The following is an 8,810-nucleotide window of genomic DNA, read 5'->3' on the forward strand; positions in this document are numbered from 1 at the left end:
AATTTATAAATAAAATTTATTTATAAATAAATTTATATTTGTTATTTACAGTGCTAGGAACTGAACACAGGGCCTCAAGTATGCTCTGCAAGAGCTCTAATACTCAGCTACATCTTCAACCTCTCAAGGACACATTTAAATATAAGGAGAGGTTGAAGTGCTTAAAAAGTCTAGACCATGCAAAATTATGCAGAACAAAAGTAGTACAGCTAAAATGCTATCAAAATAGATTTAATGCAAGATGTACTACTGCAAAGCAAAGGAAATATCTCATGTTTTGAAGGGTCTTCCATCAGCATGAAATGATTAAAGTTCCAGATGATGTTATTTTGCTGATGTGCTCTTTCAGTGTCTCCCCAGTGACCTTGGATGAAGCTCATACTGCAACTGTGGCAGATGAGATCCTGTATCACCTGCTTCACCTCTAATATCTCACGTCACTTCTTTTCCTCAAAATTTACCTTTGAGAGTGTGAAGAACTGCAATTACTCAAAATGTGCAATTACTGTTTTATACTTTATGCTTCTGCTCCTATCGGTTTGGCGAATGTCTTTCTTTGCAGAAAAAAAAATTCAAAGATATATTCTACTCTCTTCTATCAAATATCTTCTGATCCCCTCCCCCCAACAATCCTTCACTCCTCTGTATACCTCTGTATCCACTTCATAAACACTTGAATCATTTCTTGCATAAACTTGTTTATAACTTCTGCCTTTTCAGCTAGTCAGGAGGAAGATATTAGGCACTCATTAAACTTTAGCGACATTAGTTTATTTGTGCTGGTAAATGTAGACACTTAAGAGATTTGTTACAAAGTTGCCTACACTTTTTCCAGTGTATTTTGCCAATAAACATAGTATTCTTGAGAGTGCCAGATCCTGCCTTCACTTGGTGGTGAGCTTCCCCTAACTGTGCCATACCCATCCCCCTACCTGGGATTTTATGAGGCCCCTCCCAAGGCCCCAGGGCAGACCTGGCTTTGGTAGACTAAGGCTGAGATCTTAGCAGACAGCCTGAGAGGGCAGGTTCTGACCTCCATTTGTGCAGTGGCTGAGATCTCAGCAGATGGCCAGAGTGTGGGTTCTGGCCTTCCTCTGGCATAGGGGCTGACAACACAGCAGACCAACTGAGAGTCCCAAAATCAGCATCCCCCTTTAGGGAATTTCCCAAATTTTCTCTGAGTTCCTGCTAATAGGGGTCCAAACCTTAGAAGGAAGCCTGAGTGTACCTGTCTGGAACCTGACTTGGGCTTCTGGGGGGTGCTTCTGAATAGCTGATCTGAAGCCGTCAGTTCCCTCCACCATAAAACCTGAGAGAACCTGAAACCTGTACCAACCAGTTTTACATAACTGATAAGGAAAGGACCTAGGCACACCAATAATACAAACAGAAGCATACTTCAATTTAATTCTCATACCAGAATCATAAACAACAAAAGAAATTCACATGCCAAAATCACAATGAAAGAATGATAAGTGGAAAGCCAAAACACTATCTCCCCACCAAATTCTACCAGTCCTGTAGAAGAGTTCTACAAGGAGAGCCCCCTAGAGATAACCCAGAACACTGAATTGAAAAGATCATAAACACGATCAAGGAATTCAACGAATTTAAAGAACACATGAATAAACAAATCAAAGAACTCAAAGAAGATAGGCATAAACTTCTGAATGGATTCACAAAAGAGATAGAAACATTGAAGAAAACTCAGGCAGAAATGAAGAAGGAAGTGAAAAACTCAATAAGCCAACTTGAAACAACGGGAAATCCTCACCCCTAGAATGAATGAAATGGAAAACAGAGTAACAACACTGGAGGATAAAGTTGAAGAATTGGACTACTCAAGCAAAGATTATGGAAAATTTTAAAAAAACACAGTACTCTCTCATTTAACTAACATAAAAATCTTATATGATTTTGATTACTATTTAAAAAATAATGTCTCATGATTCTTTTCTCATTTTGTTAATTTTATAGTTATGAATGGAATCATGTAACAGCTAATGTCATTCACTATGTCAGTACACTTGATACCTGAAAAAGGTATCTATTAATATTGCTCTTCTGTTATAGATTGCCTTATTTGTACGTATGTATGTCTATGTGTGTGTATGTGTATATTCATGTGTGTACATGTGGAGGCCAGAGGTAAAGAGCAAATGTCTTCCTTAATTACTCTCTACTTTTTTATTTATTTATTTATTTATTTATTTATTTATTTATTTATTTATTTTTTTGAGACAGGGTCTCTCTGTAGCCCCAGCTGTCCCGGAACTCACTATGCAGACCAGGCTGGCCTTGAACTCACAGAGATCCACATGCCTCTGCCTCCTGAGTGCTGAGATTAAAGGCATGTGTCACCATGCCTGGCTCGCTATTTAAAATTTTTTTTTGTTTTATTTTTATTATGCATATAAATGTTCAACCTACATATATGTGAGTGCACCAGTGTTATGCAATGCCCATGGGAATCAGAAGAAGGTGTCAGATCCCCTGGAACTGGAGTTACAGACAGTTGTTAGCTGCCATGTGGGTGCTGAGAACCAAACCCAGATCCTCTACAAGAGCAGTCAGTACTCTTAACTGCTGAGCCATCTCTCCAGCCCCTCTACCTTATTTTTTGAGACAGGATCTCCCACTGAACCTGGCACCCCATGATTTGCAGGACTGGCTGACCAGCAAGCACTTTACCAACTTAGCCACCTCCCCAGCACAGACGTTTCATTTTTTTCATAATGTTGGTTTTTCTAGGGTAACTTATCTAACTTGTAACCAGTACACTAATTAACTTGAAAAAGTTACATTTTATGTATTCTTATAAAAATTATAAGCATATGCTTTTTTGAGAATTTAGAATTTTCAGAAATTATTTAATGCAGGATGCTCTCACTTAGAAAAGCTGCTAAGATAAGGTTTTAATTTCTAGATGTGTTTCCAAAGGTATTCAGTTGGTTCTTAGTTATTGCTGCTAGACTTGAAAATTAAGAAAATCAAAGTGATTTCATATGTGAATTGATTTATAACCCAGCTCATGATTCTTTTATGATTTATAAATACAGGAATTCAGGAATTTCATATTTGTGTTGTAGACTAAGGATAAAAACTTTGGATCAAACTGCCTGGATCTTAATTTACACTCTGTTATGTTCTTACAATATAATCTTGGGCAATTTTCTTAACTTTCTTAATACTCTGTTTTTAAATGTAAAATCTAGATGTTAATTATTTCACAGGTTATTTTGATACTTAAGTGACATATGGTTTTGGTGAAGTGGGTCAATGTGAAAGATAAAGCTCAGGACAATCAACAAATCATATGGCTAATTAAAAGGGCTATTTTACTTACTATGTATCTACAATAAAATCTAATATGTAGGGCTGGGGATGTAGCTCAGTTGGTAGAGTGCTTGCCTACCATGCACAAAGCCCTGAGTTCAATACTCAGTATCCCATAAATTTGGCATGGTGGTGCACACCTGTAATCCCAGGTGGAGACAGGAGGATCAGAAATTCAGTCATCCTTGGCTACATAAGGACTTAGAACCAGCCTGACCTATATGAGACTGTGTCTAAAAAAAATAAAACAAAACAAAAAACAAAGACAGAGCAAAAGAAAAATAACAAAAGTCTAGCATTTAGTGAGCATTGTGTTAACTCATGTGTGTATACATACATACATACATACACATATGTTACTTGAATTTTATCTCATTTTGAATAAACATGGAATTTAGGTATAATGTCCTTATTTTACAGCTGAGTTAATGGAAGCTCAGAGAATTTATACCCAAAGTTATATATTCACTTAGAGTATTTTGAAAGACTCATTCAAAATGGACATTCTAATGTCAAGGATATTTTGGTGAAGCCTAAAAGGCAAATACTTAAAACTTTCTGTTTTCCACTGCAAAATGAAAGTAGCTCTATTATGCTCTTTTCAAGTTAAAGAACACATGTTGATAACAATTCAAGCAATTTAAGAACACAGAGGAGTCACCCATAATTTTACCAGCCAAGGTTGTGATAGTAAATACCATTGATTGACTTAAGCCCAGACACTGCTCGTTGTCCACCAAATATCCATTCTCCCCATATTTCTTAATAATAGATCCAAATTTTTGTGTGGCTCAAACTAAAATACCCAGATAATGGTGCCAGTAAAGCAGCTGAGCAGGTAGAGGCACCTGCCACCAAACCTGATAATCTAAAGTCAATCCCCAGGACGCACATGGTGGAATGAGAAAACAGAACCTAGTCCAAGTTGTCCTTTTACTTACACACATGCACTGTGTCACTCATGTGGCCCCAACAAACAAAACAAACAAACAAACAAATAAATAATAACAAAAAATAAAATAAAGTACCCTGACCTGATAAGCAGTAGCTCAGTGAATCAATGCTGGTCAAAGAGCTTCATGAAGAGAATTTAGGGAAACATGCTTGGAGAGGTATCTGACTTGGGTGGCAGTCACCTTTTGCCTTCTCCTGCATGGAGTGTGGACATGCTAGGAGTAACACAGTCCTTTTGTGGCACTAAGGAAGAAAATTAAATGCAGTCTAGTATAATAAAGCCTGAGTCCCTGGTGAGGTCATGGAGCCATTGCATCAGTCCCATCCTGAACTGCCTACTTTGCAAATTCTTTTTTTTTTTTATAAGGGTGAGGGAGATAACTTTTATGGTAATCAATTTTAATTCTGCTTCTGGTATCTGTACTAATGAAACCTGAACTGAAATGCAAAAATTCTGAAATTTTTTTCAATTATATTCAATACTAAAAGAAAACTTTAGTATAATGAGTGTTATACTAAAAGATAGCCTTATATATTTTATTTATATATTCTAATTTTGTAATCAACACCATTTATTTAACTGTATGCCATTCAGATGAGTATGGTTGGCTGCCTTCCTAGCTACCATTTGTCTTAGTTCTTTAGCAGATTTCCAATTTTGTTTAAATCTGATTTTTGTCCACTCCCTGGGATGCATCCTACTTGGTATCTATGTTAATTATAAGCTATTCATTCACTTTTGTCGCTAGTTTGTTTAGAAATGACAGTGTGATGCCATTCTGGCCAAGGAGATATAAGTCTGCTAAAGGTGCCTGGGAAAGATTTGTACCCTGAAAACATACATGCAAGGGCTCATTCTCTCTCCCTTTGCCCTTCCTTTGGCTTGAGACTTTATGAAGACACAGTATTCAGAGCTATAGCACTCCTTCCAAAAATAAGGAACAAGACTCTGTGACACCAGGTGTTCTAACAAATCATAAATGTGTGCCTTGAGCATCTGTCGACTATTTGTCATTTGCAGAAAACAGCATATTCATTCTAAAAACATTATGACCTCCTATATGCCAGATGCTGTTTTAGACAGTGGGAATTTATCAGCAAATAAAATAGATTCTTTTGCTTCCATAGAACTTACTTTCAAAGAGAGAACTATGTGAAATAAGTTGAGTCAGTGAGAAGGCTCAGGGGGTAAAGCACTTGCGGTGCAAGCCTGACAACCTGAGTTTGATTCCCCAGAGAGAAGTGACTCTTGAAAGTTGTCCTCTGACTTCTACATTTGTGCCATGGCATGCATGTGAGTGCACACATGCACATGAACATACATACTAACTAGTAAATAAATTTTTATAAAGAAACGTATTATTACATAACCATATATATCATAAAGCAAAAGGGTCTGTGTACAGCAGTGAAACAGAGAAGGTGTGGTGTGAGAGAACAGGGTAATTAGGGCAGATCCATTGAGGATGTACACAGAAAAGCCTTTAGAAGCTGGCAGGGGAGTTAGCTTTGTGGATCTTTGCATAAAGATGCTATTCATGCAGAAAGAATAGCAAATGCAACTACCCTATGGCTGGGGAGTGCTTGGCATGTCTGAGGAGTGCCAAACAGACCCCTTTGGCTAGAATGAATTAGAGGAGGCCAAGGCTATGCCTACACAGCCTTTCTGTTAAGACTTAGCTAGGCCTTTATATGAGATAAACAATCACTTAAGAGTTATATACAGAAAAATATTATGAAACAATTAACATCTTAAAGAATTTTGAAGGACTGAGAAGTGTAGTATAGTGGTAGAGGAATGTTTAGCACGTATGAAACCCTAGGTTTAACCCCCAGCCCCGCCCCAACACACACACAGGATAAAAAGAAAGGAGGATTTTGTGGGCTGCTATTTGGAGAAGAGAGATAAGGAAATGGAGTGTCTTAGCCATAGTGAAGGGTGAGCTGCTCAAACAAAGGCAATCCTCAGAGGGGTATATAGGGTTTGCTGCAGTGCTGTTCCTGTCACTGTTCCATGTGATCAGAGATGAGAGTCCATCTGTTCTATTGTTCTCCACCCTTTAGCATTGTCCATCCCTCGCTTGTGTTCATGGGATCATGGCATCTTACAGAACAGAGAAAAATAGTTTCCATGGTAAATGGCTTGCTTTTTAAATTAGAAGTGAACCCTGAATTAAACCTTCATTTCTGTTCACATTCCACAAAACTTAAATCATATAGCCATATCATGCTTCAGCTGAAATCAGAAATACATAGTCTGATAGGGTGGGGAGGCTGATGGCCCATGGGAATGGCCTAAACTCTTTTTGTGAAAGAGAAATTTGAGGAAGAACTAGCAGTTTATGGGATGAGGGTAGAAGAAGAGACACTTTGGACCCTACTGCAGTAATATTCTATTACACAGTGGTGGTCTGGGATCAGTGTGGTTGGAAAGAGAATAGTGAGAAGTGGTTAGATTCTGAACAGATTTAGAAATATACCGAAGGGGATTTGCTGATAAATTGGGTATGGAATATGAAAAATGTAAGGGGATAAAGAATTTGCATAGTGTTGTGGCCTGAGCAACTAAAAGAATAGATTAACACTAAGCTGGAATAGAGTGTTGGTAGAATTGACTTAAAGAGGTAGAGTATGACTTTTAGAAATAATCAACATTTTTCTACTCAATATATAAATGGTGATTTTGTATATATAATGCGCTGAGTAGTGCATCATATGTACATGTGTTTAGGGCTGCCTACTTGGGATTAGATAACCTCTCATGGAGTTAGTCCCTGGCTAGTTTAAAAAAAATTAGCATCAATGGTGCTCTGACTAATACCGTAGGACACTTATCTTTGATGTGTCTACCAAGGAAGGGTTAACATAAAAGGCTTAAACAGGGGGTTGGAGAGATGGCTCAGTGGTTAAGAGCACTTGCTGCTCCTGTGCAGGACCTGGGCTCAGTTCTTAGAACCCACATGGTGGCTCACAACTGTCTGTAACTTCAGTTCCAGGGAATTCAGCACCCTCTTCTGGCCTTTGTGCTCACAAGGCACACATGTGGTGCACATTTGTACATACATACATACAGGCAAAATACCCATACACATAAAATAAAAATAAAGAAAATCTTTTTAAAAAATTAAAAAGCTTGCATTGTTATCCTTTGAAAAGACTGCTTATAAGCCAGGCTTGGTAGTACACACCTGTAATCCCAGCATTCAGTAATTTGAGATGTGAGGAACACAAGTTTGAATCCAGTCTGGAATACATAGTCGATTTCCAAAATACATAGAGATACCTGTTTTTTTGTTTGTTTGTTTGTTTTTTTCAAAAAAAAAGGAAACAAGAAAAAGAAAAAGAAAACAAAACATAACCAAACATGGGTGGGCTGGGCCTTTAATCCCAGTACTTGGGAAGCAGAGACAGGCAGATCTCTGTGAGATGGAGGCCAGTCTGATCTACATAGAAAGTTCACAGGACAAGCTGGGCTGTCTCAAAAACCAAAGAAATACCAAAGGGGAAAAAAAAAGGTTAAAAAATGTGGAAAATATTTGAGAATTTATACTTTGGGGTTCTGACCAATCGTAGTGGCTCACTGTTCCTAGACTGTCTATATATTAAAGTAATATGGTTTATGCCAAACAAATGCTGCACATCTCAGTACGATTTTAATAGGATCTACTACCAGTAATACTGTCATTGCTTGGCTGGAGAGATGGCTCAGTCATTGAGAACACTGATTGTTCTTGCAGAAGACCCAGGTTTGAATCCCCAAAACAACTGTCCTAACTCCAGTTCCAGGGGATCTGACAGCCTCTTCTGTCCTCCATGGGCATTGCATGACGTGGGTGCACTTAACTATATGCAGGCAACACATGCATACACATAAAATAAAAATAATAAAATTTAAAATTGATAAAGGTGATGGATGCCTAATTCTGTGGGTATACTAAAACCACTCAGATCCAGGCATTGTGGTTCATACCTGTAATCCCAGCATTCGAAAGGCTGAAGTATGTAGGCTAAAGTATGGAGAGATGGTTCAGTGGTTAGGAGTGTTTGCTACTCTTGCAGAGGACTAGTTTGGTTCTTAGCACCCACATAGGGTAGCTCACAACTGCCTCTTACTCCAGCTCCAGGGAATCTGACACCTCTGTCTTCCAAGGGCACCTGTACTCACATGCACATATTGTCCCCTCATACAGACACATACATACAATAAGTTTTTTTTAAAGAAAAAGAGGCTGAAGCAGGAAGATTGTTTTTGAGTTTGAGAGCATCTGGGGCTACAGAGTTTAGCAAAAAATACACTTTTTCTTTTTATAGTCTATTTAAAAGTTTACTTTTTCTGTGTATGTATAGGTGTGTGTACATGTTCACGAGTGTGTGCATGTAGATGCACCTGTGTGCAAGTATATTAGTTCTTTTCCTGTTGCTGTAATACAATACCACGACAAAAAGCAACGTAAGGAAGAATTTTATGTTCACGTGTGCATGTTTTTGTGGAGGCTAGAGCTCAACATCAAGTGTTTTCC

Source organism: Nannospalax galili, unplaced genomic scaffold, assembly GCF_000622305.1.
Source record: "Nannospalax galili isolate Female #2095 unplaced genomic scaffold, S.galili_v1.0 scaffold189, whole genome shotgun sequence".
Classification (NCBI taxonomy): Eukaryota; Metazoa; Chordata; class Mammalia; order Rodentia; family Spalacidae; genus Nannospalax; species Nannospalax galili.